Source organism: Geotrypetes seraphini, chromosome 2 (assembly GCF_902459505.1).
Source record: "Geotrypetes seraphini chromosome 2, aGeoSer1.1, whole genome shotgun sequence".
Lineage (NCBI taxonomy): Eukaryota > Metazoa > Chordata > Amphibia > Gymnophiona > Dermophiidae > Geotrypetes > Geotrypetes seraphini.
In genome coordinates, this window is record NC_047085.1 from 74,630,680 (window position 1) to 74,645,005 (window position 14,326).

Below are 14,326 nucleotides of genomic sequence, written 5' to 3' on the forward strand. Positions count from 1 at the left end.
CATAACATTTGCAAAATCGGCGCCTCGGAAACCGAGCTTGCCTCAGTGTACGAGCGCCTCCCCCCGCGATCCGGCATCCCCCCCGCACCCATCCACCCACCCGAACTCATCGCTTACCCCCTCAACTGGCACCCGGCATTGGCATCAACGCACAGGACATGCCAGTGCCCGAAGATCTGTCATCCTTTTTGCTTGGCCTTGAGCATCTGCGCATGCTCAAGGCCTTTGAGTTCCTGCTCTCTCGGAGATCTCGAGAATCTAGGAGAGAGCAGGAACTCTAAGGGGTGGGAATGAATCAAGCGAGTTTCCCTTACTTTCTGTGGGGAAACTCGCTTTGATATACGAGTAATTTGGTTTACGAGCATGCTTCTGGAACGAATTATGCTCGTAAACCAAGGTTCCACTGTACATAATATACTGCTTACAGGTTAAATTTGCCGTAGTTGCAGTGCAAGATTTTTCAATAGTTTTTATCCTAATATGACACATACTGAGATCTAGTACCAATATACATTTCTTTATAATCCATTGGCCATGGGCAGGGGAGTTAGGTGAAGAGGTATTTTTTATTGCTTTCCTAGGAGTCCATCAAGGGATCTGATATGTGGGGGCAGTTGGTTCCAATGGCTAGGTATGAAGTGGGAGTAGAAACATTATTTGGTGGTTTGAAGCTGAAGGGCATGACCTGGGGGTGTTTTGAGGCATATTTCATCCTGGGAGCAGAGGGACCTATTCAGCATGTACAGAGGAAGCTTGGCCATCACGTAGCCCGGTGCCATGTCGTGCAAGAATTTGAATGCTAGCATCAGGCCCTTGAAGACACAACGTTTGGCTATGGGCAGCCAATGAGAAGATGATAGAGCCTGGGAGATAGGGTCATGGACATGGAGTTTTTTTATAAGTCTGATTGCTGTGTTTTGTACATGCTGAAGGCAACGTACGTTCTTTGCTGTGATACCGTTGAATAGCGTATTGCAGTAGACCATGTGGGAGAGTATTAAGGCATAGATTAGTTGTGTGAAATCAGACTCAGAAAAGTAGTTCCTTATTTTTTAGAGTTGTTCCTGGTAGTAAAATGAGGAAGATACCACCTGAGAGAGAAGGTTGGAAAGTGATAGGTTGCCAAGGAGTATTCCTAGGCTGTGCACTTGGTCTTTTGCAGTTATGGTAGTTGAGTCCCAGCGCAGCGAGGGATGGGCATGGTTGCAGTGTTTTTTGCGGATCCAAAGGAGCTCTGTTTTGGAAGTGTTTAGTTGCAATTTGTTGACAGACTTCCAGTTTTTGATTTCCGAGAGGCAGTTTAGGAGTTTTGTGATCTGGGTATCACAGATTTCTAGCGGGAGTTACAGTTGGATATCATGCCCGAAGGAATGAATCTGTATTTGGTATTTGTGAGCTATGTCTAGGATAGGTCTAACGTAGAGATTGAATAATAGGAGGTGGGGGGCAGCCAAACACTATATTTGACTGGTTTCGATAGCGCATTGTTGAGCAGAACGCTTTGGGATCTGTTATTCAGGATGGACGGACGGACAGATGGACGGACCAAGGGCTAGATTCACTAAGCAAACCGATCATGTACCAATTGGTTTGCAAGCCCTTTGCGACCTGATTTCCCTCCAACCCGATTCACTAACCTCACTCCTGATCCGCACTCGATCCTATTCTCACATGCAAATGAGGGGAAACAGCATGCAAAGTAGGAAGGGCCTTGATTCACTAAACAATTTAAGGCACATCGACTGGGCTGGCTGATCCAAAACCAAGCGACTACTGAGGACCTGCAGCCCTGAAAAAACTGCTCTCTCCTACCTTGTGCAAGCAGCAAACCTGCCCCTCTGTCCACCTCGTTCTCTACAGAACACCCAGTGCTGTGGCTTCTCCCTTCCTCCTCCTGCTTTGTGTGCACATGCAGTCAAGAGGAAAAAAAGCAGTGGTGTATGAGGCAGTACAAGCTCCCAGCCTGGCCAACATCTGTTTCACCTCTCCGGGACTGAGCTTGAAATCAGCACTCAAAATGGTGTTCACTTTCACCCACCCTGCCTGAACATTTGGCACTTGCTAATAAAGCTGTAGCTCTAAAGAGAAGTTCTTCCCACTATCCATTGCTGACAACAGCTGAACCGAAGGGTGAGACAAAAGTGCAGCCCCGACTCTCCTGCCGCTCTTCCCCACAATGTGAGCCTGTGGTTTTAACCTGCAGGTTTAAAGCAGGGCTGCACTACGGTATGTTCACGTCTAGAGAAGGCTTCCGATGCAGGCACGGATCGTGAGAGGAACCACGGCGGCAGCTTTGAGGAAGAAAAAAATGTTGCTACCCTGCTGCACAGGGAAAAGGGGAATGCTGCTGCTGCACTGGGAAGTGGGGGGGGGGGGGGGAGAGGGAAAGGGGGCCAGGGAGCAATCTTGGTTTGCTTTGGGGGGGGGGGGGGAGAGACAGAAGGGCAGGCAGGCAGCACACGAGAACGAAAAACACACAGAAAGACAGCGGGCAGGGAGAGAGACAGACAGAAAGAAAGACAGACAAAGGGGACCAGGGAGAGAGAGAGAAAGAAAGACAGCGGGAGGGAGAGATATATAAAGGAAGGAAGAAAAATAGACAGCGGGAGGGAGGGAGACAGAAAGGAAGACATATATTCTAGCCCTGTTAATGTAATGGGTTAACACTAGTTATGTATATTAGTATTATTTATTTATTTTGATTTCTATCCCGTTGTCCCCAAAGAGCTCAGAACGGGTTACAGGTTAAACATACATAGTATATTGTTAACAGGTTACAATTTGCCACAATTTCAGTTCAAGTTTTTTCCTAGCTAGACACATAACCTTAATATGTGTCTAGCTAGGAAAAAACTTGTATCGGAAACTTGTACTGGAATTATGGCAAATCTAATGTAAATTGTAACCTGTTAACGATATACTATGTATGTAACCCGTTCTGAGCTCTTTGGGGACAACGGGATAGAAATCGAAATAAATAAATAATCAAAAACTGACCTTGTAGTTCAAACCTCACAAAAGGAGGTGGAGTTGTGGGGAGGAAGGAGAGATCTGGTCCACTGACAGCCACTATTATCCTACTGTAGCAGCGGATTAATTCTATAGCACGTATAACCAGTGACAAAGAAAACCAACCCAAAAAAACTCACCTAGCACTTTTCCTATTTTAAAGGGACAGGGGCGGGGCCAACGCTACGTATAACGTCATCCGCATCGTGACGAGGTTGGCGCTGCTTAAACTCCGGAGAAACATCGCAGCAACTAACAATGTTCATGTATGGGAACTATAAGACTTCCAGTTTCTTAATCATGAAAGGGGTGGCAAGGGATCCCCCCTTACCTCCACGGGAACCTGAAACTACACATACTCCCCGTGCTACGTGAACCTGAAATACTGCGATTCTGTGTTCCCTGTGAGCATGCGTTTTGCCCGCCAGGGAATGCTGGGAAGGCGGGAACCTTGAACAGAACCGGAACTAGAGAACCGAGGAAGAAGAAATATATGTAGGAGCCAAATTGATCTAAGGTATCTGTAGGAAATGACACTGATATAAGGGAATAATTAAATTTGAAAATTTGGCTTTAGCTTATGCTTGTTTTTCAAAGTAATGATTCAAGACTTCTTATATACAATAAATATTTCCTTATCGACGGAGGACTTGCAGTCTTTGTATCTATGTAGTTGGCGCGATGAGACACATCTTTATATCATAAGCTCTCTGTGGAAAGGGCTCAATAAGTCTCTTTGGATTTGGAAACACAAATCTAAGATCAGATCTTCCTAAATACGAGGGGGTGCTGAAAAGTATTTAGCCCGACCAAGAAGAGAATGACGTGGGTATGGTTCAATCAATGTCAAAAAACAGAATTTCGTTTCTGCAAACTAGCACTTAACAAAATATCCCTTCCCCTCCCTTTTACAAAAGCATAGTTAGTTTTTTAGCACTGGCTGCGGCAATTTCTTTGAGTATCAGAGCTGTTACCGCCGTGGCTGGCGCTATAAAACACGCTACGCTTTTGTAAAGGGGGTAAGATAACACTCTTTTCAGCTACAATAGCAAAATAATGCTCAGAATTTAGGAAGTTGGTTGGTTGGGCTGAGAACTTTTCAGCACTCTCGTAGTTGGGCTATGATGTGTGGAAATATATGGTGGTTGTGCTGCCCGCCAAGTCAAAATTGCAGTTTGTTCGGATTACTTGATTGACATGACAGTATTTACATTGTCAAAATGATTCATAAAGTGGCTACATAAAAAAAAAACTTACAAAATCGTTGATGGTAAATAACAGTGTATGTAAAATGTAATAAGGTAATTCTTTGATACTGGTCAGATCCTTCTGGCCTGGTGACAGCATACTGTTATCATTACCATTGATCATTTTAGTAGGAAAGTACAGTGCTGTACAGAAATATGTAAGTCAATCCTTGTTGGATAGAGATTAAAATCTATGCAGGTCAGGCAATCAGGAGAAATAAGAAATTGGAGGAGGGTCATTTGTTATGGGAATGATTAAAACATCATGGGTATTAAAGGGTTAAGAGATAGCCTTTAAAATGTGTACTTTTGTCCTAGATTTTTAAATAGGGTCAGGCCTCGGGAAATCTATTTTGATACTGTAGTTCCTGTTTCTCAATACAATTAAACAGACTTATTTACTTACGCTGACTTTTACAAAGATGCGGTAGAGGTTTCTACTGCAAGCTGGCGAGTTAAATGCTCCGATGCTTATAGAATTCCTTTGAGCATCAGAGCATTAACCTTGCTGGCCCGCAGTAGAAACTGTGGCTTTCTAAAAGGAGCCCTTAATTTGCTTAATTTTGTTAGGTACCTCTGTTTTGGGGGGGTTTCTGTCAGCAGTGGGGAATATACTTGCCTGATATCTTTGTTTTGCACGGAATAGGAGGAAATGTGTTTTTGGTTATCATCAGTTACATTGTTTGCTTAGGGGCCCTTTAATAAAGTGCACTAGAATCTGGGCTTAGTATATGCTAAAAAAAAAAAATCACCACTCAAAATTCAATGAAAAAACCAAAAAATAATCAAACTGTGAGCTCCAATACCATAAACAAAACAGACAGGAGTAACAAATATGGGCGAAGGAAAAGAGCTCAGTGAAACAGAACTGCAAAGCCAGGTGGCATTCATGTACTGATCACAAACTTAGAGCCATCTTTGGTCAGAAAAACCTCCCCCTATATTTTAAGAATCACATCGGGGAAATTCTATAACCAGCATCTAAACTTTGGTGCCCTGCCGATGCCTAAGTTAATTGAAAAATGCCATCAGAAATGTATATGCTAACATAGGGTTTTAGCAGAACATTAAGCCCAGATGCAATATGGCACTATTTGAAACTATTTTCTTTTTGTATTTTGTGGTTGTGAGCTAATTTAGTCATTAGCTTACGTTGCTGGGGAAAAAAGTAATGCAGGAGCACTTACTACTAATCATTTCTATAGAGCTACTAGATGTATGCAGCGCTATACACATCAGGGAAATTCTATAACCAGCACCTAAATTTAGATGTCGGTAGGTGCCCTGCGGATGCCTAAGTTAATTGAAAAACGCCATCAGAAATGGCAAAAAACAGCAGTGTTGAAGCGCCTATCGACGCCTAAATAAAAGGTGGCTGGCATCGCAAGGAAGCCGCTTTAGACGATGAAACGCCAAAGTAGACTGCGATTCATGGCAAGATAGGTAGCTGAAATGTAGGCCCGGTAAACCCTGGCCTACATTTCAGCCACCTATCTATTCCGCTGCAGGATCCTAAAGTCAGGCCGCAGCAGCCATAAGCTGATTGTGGTAGGGGAAGTTATCCCCAATCAACTGAGCCAGCAGTGCTCCCCGAAGCCACCCTACCATAGGAGAGGTATTAGGCCCAAGGGCCAATCAGGGCCTTAGACCCCCTTCACGATGCATCCTGAGATATACTGGGAGGGGCCAAAGACTTTATTGGCCCCTCCCAGTATATCCCAGGATGCACCAGGAAGGGGAAGGCCAGCCGGACAGCCTTACTTCAGAAGGTATGGGGGGGTTGGGGCTTGATGGATGTTGGAGTGGGGGGTTTAGGAGTACCTTGGGTCATGGATTTGTTGGGGGGTGTCAGGGTGGGGTATCAGCATTTGGGACGGGTCATGGGTTCAGGAGGGGGTCCTGCAAGCAGGAGGGAATGAACATCCCTCCTGCCTATCACGGTTGGGTGGGTGATTCGGAGGTTCCAGCAGGATGGAGTGAGCATCTCTCCTGCGTATCATAGCTGGGGGATGCTTTGGAGGTTCCGGCAGGAGGGAGTTGGCATCCCTCTTGCCGATATCGGGGGGGGGGGAGGGTGTTTCCCTGCAACATCTTATCATGGCAGGGGTATTCCCCCTTTCCCAATTAGCTGAGCTAACAGGATTCCTCAAAGCCATGGCTTCAGGGAGCACTGCTGCCTCAGCTGATCGGGGATAACTTCCCCTGCTGCAATCTTAGGATCCTGCGGCAGCATAGATAGGTTGCTGAAATGTAGGCCAGGGTTTTCCAGGCCTGCATTTCAGCTGCCTATCTTTGCTGATTTTAGGTGCGGTTCTGTAACCGGTGCTGTCATGTGATTGACACACGATCAGCGACCACTTTTAAGGTGGCCATCGACATAAGACACCATTTACAGAATAGGCACTTTCTCTCTCTCCCTATTGGGCTCACAATCTAAATTGGGGTGGTTTTTTGTTTTGGGGGTTTTGGGGTTTTTTTTTTGCAATTGTGGCAATTGAAGGTGCCCAGGGTCAAAAAGAGCTGCAGTGAGAAGTAAACCCAGTTTCTCAGGATCACAGTCTGCTGCACTAACTGCTGCCTCCTATTTTTTTAAACTCTATAGGAATGTGTGGGTTAGGTCTATCCCAGTGGTCTCAAACTTGAAGCCCACCAGCTACTATTTTGAGGCTCTCGGTATGTTTATCTTAATCACAAAAGTAAAATAAAACAGTTTCTTGATCATATGTCTCTTTAGCTATAAATTACAATATTATTATTAAGACTTAGCCAAAAGGAAAGATTTATAAACTATAAAGAGTTTTACCTCATGCAAAATTGTCATTTCTTTAATAAGACAACTATTTTTTCTGAGGCACTCCAAGTACCTACAGATCCAAAATGTGGCCTTGCAAAGAGTTTGAGACCACTGATTAATTTTGATGTTTTTTGCTTAATTCTTTTATTATGTTTTAATTTAAGCCGTCTAACCTGCATAGGCTTGGTGATATATTAAATTTTAATAAACTGTAAACTATTTAGAAGGGGCTAAGTGCTCCTGCATTAACATAGTACTCTGAACATACTGACTTGGTCTTTATTAATTTTTAAGCTGAGACCACTTTGGATTCTAATAAACTGAAGGGATGGTTAGCAAGACTAAGAATGATATAATGCCTCTGTATCGCTCCATGGTGCAACCTCATCTGGAGTATTGCGTTCAATTCTGGTCTCCTTATCTCAGGAAAGATATAGTGGTGCTAGAAAAGGTTCAAAGAAGAGTGATCAAGATGATTAAGAGGATGGAACTTCTCTCATGAGGAAAGACTAAAGTGGTTAGGGCTCTTCAGATTGGAAAAGCGATGGCTGAGGGGAGATATGATTGAAGTCTACAAAATCCTGAGTAGAGTAGAACGGGTACAAGTGGATCGATTTTTCACTCCATCAAAAATTACAAAGACTAGAGGACACTCGATGAAGTTACAGGGAAATACTTTTAAAACCCATAGGAGGAAATATTTTTTCACTCAGAGAATAGTTAATCTCTGGAAAGCATTGCCAAAGGTTGTGGTAAGAGTGGATAATGTAGATAGTTTTAAGAAAGGTTTGGACAAGTTCCTAGAGGAACAGTCCATAATCTGTTATTGAGAAAGACATGGGGGAAGCCACTGCTTGCCCTGAATTGGTAGCATGAAATATTGCTACTCCTTGGGCGTTGGCCAGATATTAGTGACCTAGATTGGCCATCGTGAGAACAGGCTACTGGGCTTGATGGACCATTGGTCTGACCCAGTAAGGCTATTCTTATGTTATTATGTTCTTATATTCTTATACCTTCCCATAAGGGACCATGACACTGCTGACCAGTGTGTGTCAGTGACATCCCATCTCCACCAGTCCACCTTCAAACTTCATTAGTACGTATCCTCAAGTTTATGAATATTTCCAAATGAATTCGCTTTTGTGTATAGAGAAATGCCTTGTCCTTCACGTATGTAGCTCTTCTCCCCCATCCACTTTCCCCTTTCAGCCCTGATCCTGGGTAGAGAGGCAGAATAGCAGAAAAAAAAACCAAGGAAGACAATGGAAACCATCCCAGTGATCTCTGGGAGTGAGGGGCTGCCATTGGCCCCCAGGCTTTGCATTGAAGAACATTGTGCTAGCTGGTTAACATTTCTGTGCCCATTCTCTGCCCATGCAATGCCTCCTCCAAAAATAATAATAATAAAAACACCTAATGTGTGAATTAGTGCACTTTAACAAATTCTGTGGTAACCTGCTTTTTGCATGATAAACGCATGTTAGGGTTCAGTGTTCTCCCCAGAAATTTTTTCCAGTCGGATGGCATGAAAAAGTAGCCGGGTGGGGTGGGGCGGGAAAATTTGGTAGTGGAGAAAATTAAATGTATACTATTTTTATTAGTTAATTATTATTATTTTCCAATGCTCGATATGACTTCCTTTTTTAAGGTTTGACACTTGTGCCAGAATATTTTTACTAAATCTAAGAAGTATCCAATTCTAGAAGTGAATAATTAGATATTCACCCTTTTTCAAATGGTATAGAGGTTTAAAAAAGGGAAATGCGTTAATGAAGTCATTAGGTTCAATCTAACCATTTATTTCTGCATGAATTTAAACAACTAAAAAAAAAAAGATAAATATAGCTCATCCAGTCATACAAGAAATGGCTGTACAACACCTCTAATAATGTTTTGATCACTAGGTTCCTTCTTGAGGTCTCACTGAGGATATGAAATAGATGCTATCCCCACTTCCAGACCTCTTCCACATAATTTATGGAGAGGTGTTACTGAGCCTTGAAGGGCACCTGTGTGATTGATCTTTATCTGCTTCTTTTTTATTTTACTATAGTGCAAAGTAAGAGCTAGGGCAAAACAGTATAGGTAAAGATGCAGGTAATAATTAGCAATGTATTAAAAATATTTTATTTTTATTTGCTTATAATGTCATTTGAAAGCTGCTTGATGATAATACAAATTTAATTTAATTCTTTATAATGTGTGTGTCTGTGTGTTGGGGGGGGACAACACCTACGTCAACAGTAAAGTTAGAATAGGGTCATTAAATCCAGTGGTGTAACTAGTATATATGACAGCCAATGCTAATCATTTTTTTAACAACCCTCTCCTCTATATAAAAAAAGATATTTTTAGTAATAATCCATGAGTCACACAATAAGGGTGCATCTAGGAAAAGGCAGCATCTTAAACACTGCAGTGAGCACTAGAACACCAACACACGCATTGGAAAACTAAACAAACCAGATCCTACACAGTCAATTGATCCTGTAGTCGATGCTAACAGAAAGCCATGTCCTTTTCATACACACAGAACACAGATACACCCTCGCCCAATATGGAATAATCACAAACTAAAAATAGAAATATGTAGAAACCAGATTCTTCATATAATGCAACACCACAGAAACAGTGACACATGTCCCCTAATACTGTGCAAAATATAAAGACAGTAGATGTAAATTTGAAAAAAAACTTCTACATAAGTCACCACTTTACAAATTAACAAATAGAAATAAAACAAATAATGAGAAATATGAAAATACCATTTTATTGGACTAATCCATTTTTCAATTAGCTTTCAGAGGCCAAATCTTTCTTCAAGACAGTATAGTATACAGCTGTTATGGTATCCTGCCCTGATCTGAGGAAAGGGGTTTAGTCCCCCCCAAAATTGCCTTATTTCCATTTCCTATTGATAAATTTTAATCAATACAGTTACAATACTACAGTACTTGATTCTACGTAAAGCAAAAAAAAAAATTTTTTTTCTACCTTTTGTCGTTTCTGCTTTAGTCATCTTCTCTTTACTCTCTTCTTTCTATTCAGCATTTGTCCTCGCTCCCTTCCATGCAACATCTGTCCTTTCTCTTTGCCCCTTCAGCCTCTACCCTCTCTCTACCCCTTCCATCTACTGTCCACCCTATCTCTGCCCCTTGCATCCACTGTCCACCCTTTCTGCCTTTCCCTCCAGTGTCTGCCCTCTCTCTGTTCCATATGGTATCTTCCCTCTTTCTATGTCTCTTCAGTAAACTCTATATCCTGTGCCCTTTCTCTCCTTTGTACATGATTTATTTCAGCTTCAACCCCCCTCCATTTTTTGTCTCCACCCCTCCCCTATGCTCTGGCATCTCTCTCTTCTCCTTTCCTTCCTTCCTTCCCACTCCACCCCATGGTCTGACATCTCTATCTCCTTCCCTTCTCTCCCCCTCTCTCCAGTATCTGCCTCTCTCTTTCTCTCCATCTTTCTTCTGTGAGGAGATCATGTTGATCTTGAACACTGAATAATTCTTCCATATTCCCCATATCACTGTACTGTAGTCTGGTCCAGCAGACTGCTTTGGCACTATTACATGGGTAATAGTAAATTCATTATGCATCAGCTTTCCACACAGAATGCCACAAGTCTCTATTTCTTGTGCTGTGTTTACATCTGCCAGCAGCAGAAACTTGTGAGACAGATCCCTTGGCAATACTACACTTCGGAGCCCTTTGACCATCTGGTTCTGTATGGCTGCAGGCTTTAAAGCTCTGTTTACTGGAGGAGACTGTCCAGCATACATAGTTGCATCACTCTTAAGGATCTGATCAGAGATTACATTAGGCAAGGTGGTATTTTTAGGCATGGAAAAACAGGACATGTTCTCCTCAATCTGCTCAGATGCCCTTTAATGTTCGTCTGATCTCGGGCTAAATCTTGCCTCCTGAGCTAATCTTCAAAGGAGGGCGGAGTGAGAGCCATATTGGCAGTGAGATCCGTTTTGGGCCGCATGTTGTGCAGGGCTGGACTAAGGCAAGTTGTAAGCTTCCTTCCATCGCTGACCTATCTTCCATAAGTCAGCAACGGAAGGAAACTTACAACTCGCTGCTCTTGCTTGCTTCGGGCCTTCCTCATTGCTGGGTCCTGCCTTTACGGAAACAGAAAGTAGGCAGGACCCGGCAGCGAGGAAAGCCCGAAGCAAGCAAGAGCAAGTTGTAAGCTAACCTGTCTCCTATAGCGAACCCATGCTCCGGGGTGTGTGCATGCCGACTTCCCTTCTCTTCCCCCCTCGGGACGTGACTTCCGGTTTCGGAGGGAAGCGGCATGCACTTTAGAGCCCCGGAGCATGGATTCAAGTCGCTTGCTGGCGTTAAAAACTAAAAAAAAAAAAAGTCGGGCTCCTGCGATTCAGCCCGGTAAATCTCCAAGCCCGTTTTTTTTTTTTTTTAATGTTGAGCAGAAGGCGGCAGCAGCAGCAGGATTGCGATCGAGATTACAGCCGGGCGCTCATCTAAATTAGCTGGGCGGAGCGCCCGGCTGAAAGGCCCTGGGGAGAACACTGGGGTTAATGTCTTTTAGTTAAAGGGCACTTCCTTATCATCAACAGCAGATGAATCCATAGACTAGTGGGATTACGTCCACCAACCAGCAGGGGGGAGATAGAGAGCATTGAATTGACCTTGGGTATATTTTGGATGTACATCCTCCTGGCCAATCAGTATACTCTATCTTCAGCAGGTTGAGGATGGGTTTCTTACAGCTCCTGGATTCTGCAGTGGATTTCAGCCAGGCTTGGCTGCAGCTACCAGCACCAGTTTCCTTTATCTGAAGAATGGCTGCTATCCTTCTGGTTCCTGGTTTCTGCTCCTGAGGACAGAAGGCTATTTGCTCCTGTTGTTGCAGCTTCAGTAGAGCCTAGGCGTGTTGGCCATATTGAGCCAACTTTAGGGGCAACACCTGGGCCCACCCAGGTCCCTTCCCCACCCTCCCAACTGGTAGAGAGAAGAAGAAGCTGATGTAGTCGGAGAGTCCTTTCCCATAAGAAGAAAAGCCCGACTACGGGTGCCGACAGTTTCCTGTGCGCTGCAGCACTAACATCTTTCCCTTTGCCTTCTGGTAGTGCAGGAGCAGGTGAGTACTTGGCTTAGGCCTCAGTAGAGAGAAATGTTCCTGTGGCATAGGCCTCAGTTGAGAAATGTTGCTGCGCATGTTCCTGGGGCTTTAGGCCTCAGTTGAGAAATGCTCCTGCGCATGTTCCTGGGGCTTAGGCCTCAGTTGAGAAATGCTCTTGCACATGTTCCTGGGGCTTAGGCCTCAGATGAATTTTAGTTCTGAGGCTTCAGACTCAGATGTGAAATCTTCTGTGGCCTCAGATGTGGAAATTTCGGTGGCTTAGGCCTCAGTTTAAAAAAAAAAAAGAGATTCTGGTGGTTTCAGCGTAGGATGGGACATGACCCTATGGAGTAGGTCTCAGTGGAGGTCGATTTCTGGGGCTGGCCTCAGTTGAGAGCCTCAGTTGAGAGCCTCTTCCTGTGGCTTTAGGCCTCAGAGATATGATCTTCCTGTGGTTTTCGACTTCAGAGGTGAGATCTTCTTGTGGCTTTAGGCCTCAGAGATACGATCTTCCTGTGGTTTTCGACTTCAGAGGTGAGATCTTCCTGTGGCTTTAGGCCTCAGTGGTGAGATCTGGTGGCTTTGGCCTCAGTGGTGAGATATTCCTGTGACTTAAGGCCTCAGATCAGATGTGTTCCTTTGGCTTGGATCTCAGTAGAGGAAGATTCCTGTGGCTCAGTTGAAGCCTCAGTTGAGAATTTTTCCTGTGGCTCAGTTGAAGCCTCAGTTGAGAATTTTTCCTGTGGCCTAGGCCTCAGAGGTGACATCTGCCTGTGGCTGAGGCCACTGATGAGAAATATTCCTGTACCTTAGGCCTCGGAGGTGAGTTCTTCCAGTGGCTTAGGCCTCGGAGGTGAGTTCTTCCTGTGGCTTAGGCCTCTGAGTTGAGATCTTCCTGTGGCTTGGTCCTCAGTTGAGAGATATTCCTGGGGCTCAGGCGTCAGTGACAGAGGATTCCTGGGGGCTCCGGCTTCAGTGGAAGGAAGATTCCTGGGGCTCCAGCCTCAGTGGAAGGAAGATTCATGGGGCTAAGGCCTCAGGACAAGACATATTCCTGGGGCTCAGGCCTCAGGGCAAGACATATTCCTGGGGCTCAGGCCTCAGATGAGAGAGACTCCTGTGACATGGACCTCAGTTGAGAAATTCTCCTGTGGCTCAGACCGCAGTGGAAGGCTGATTCCTGGGGCTCAGGCATCGGTGGAGAAAGATTCCTGAGGAGTAGGCCTCAGTTGAGCTGTGGGATATGAGCTGTATGGTGTCTACCTTGGGGCAGGGGGCATCACCTGGGCTCCCAGGTCCCCTTTTTCCCTCTCCCCTTATGGACTTGGATACTTCAGTTCCATAAGCTCACTTGGGCTATGGGCGTGGAGTTACAGGGGTCACTGTTCTCTTCAGGGAGGCACCAGTTTGGGGAGTATTTTTACTCCTTTCCCGCGTAGGGAAGCGGAAGCTGCTTCAGCTGTAGTAGCAGACGTCCACGGGCTTGCAGCCAGGTCAGGCAGCAGCGGGCAATTGGAGGCCCTAAGGGCGATCGCTCGAGGCCCTTCCCTCCCGCTATGGATCAAAGGGTCACTGCAGTTGCAGCTGATGTCGCCGCTGCTGTCAGTATTTTTACTCTTGGAGTAGGGACGTCGCTTCTGGCAGTATTGCATTTGCCATCGCTAACCGGCCGACCCTAGTTTCTGCCACACGGGTGGTGGGTTGGCCTTGGCTGGGGAGCCATTTCACTTGTGGCCTAGTATACCGTGTTTGGTCCCAGCCAGATGGCAGTTAAGCTATGGCTAGGCTGATTGAGGGCTAGTTTATAGCTCTCGCTATTGCTCTGAGTTATTCTTTCCACTCCTGGGTTCATTCATGTGGAGGAATGGACTGGCGGTTGAATAAGCTACCTCAGTGTCTAAGGCTGTTACTGTTTCTCCTTGGGATGCTGGGACAGGCACTTGTCATTTCATGGCCCGGGTACAGAGTAGTGTCTAGTTACAAGGGTATGCCTTGCCTCTCCTCTGGCATTATTCTTCACTGAGGTCAACAGTGTGGCCTCCTGTGTCCTAGGGACTTGGTACTTGAGAATGCTTCAGTCAGATGGGGAATCTTCATTTGTCACGAGTCCAAACTGGCTGCCCTAGAACCTTCTGAGAGAAGCCATCAGCTGAGGGCAGTTGCCAGACATGTTGGTTGCAT

General features: G+C 44.8%; 1 protein-coding gene across 1 annotated transcript in view; it reads left to right on the plus strand.

Annotated features, from left to right (window-relative positions):
* The first annotated feature begins 3,209 nt into the window (after positions 1 to 3,209).
* The window catches only part of RAD54B (RAD54 homolog B), a 184,633-nt gene continuing 173,516 nt past the window's right edge, over positions 3,210 to 14,326 (plus strand). Inside the window, exon 1 of the mRNA XM_033933705.1 lies at positions 3,210 to 3,526. The gene's annotated coding sequence lies outside the window, so the exon portion shown is untranslated. The remainder of the gene's footprint in view (positions 3,527 to 14,326) is intronic.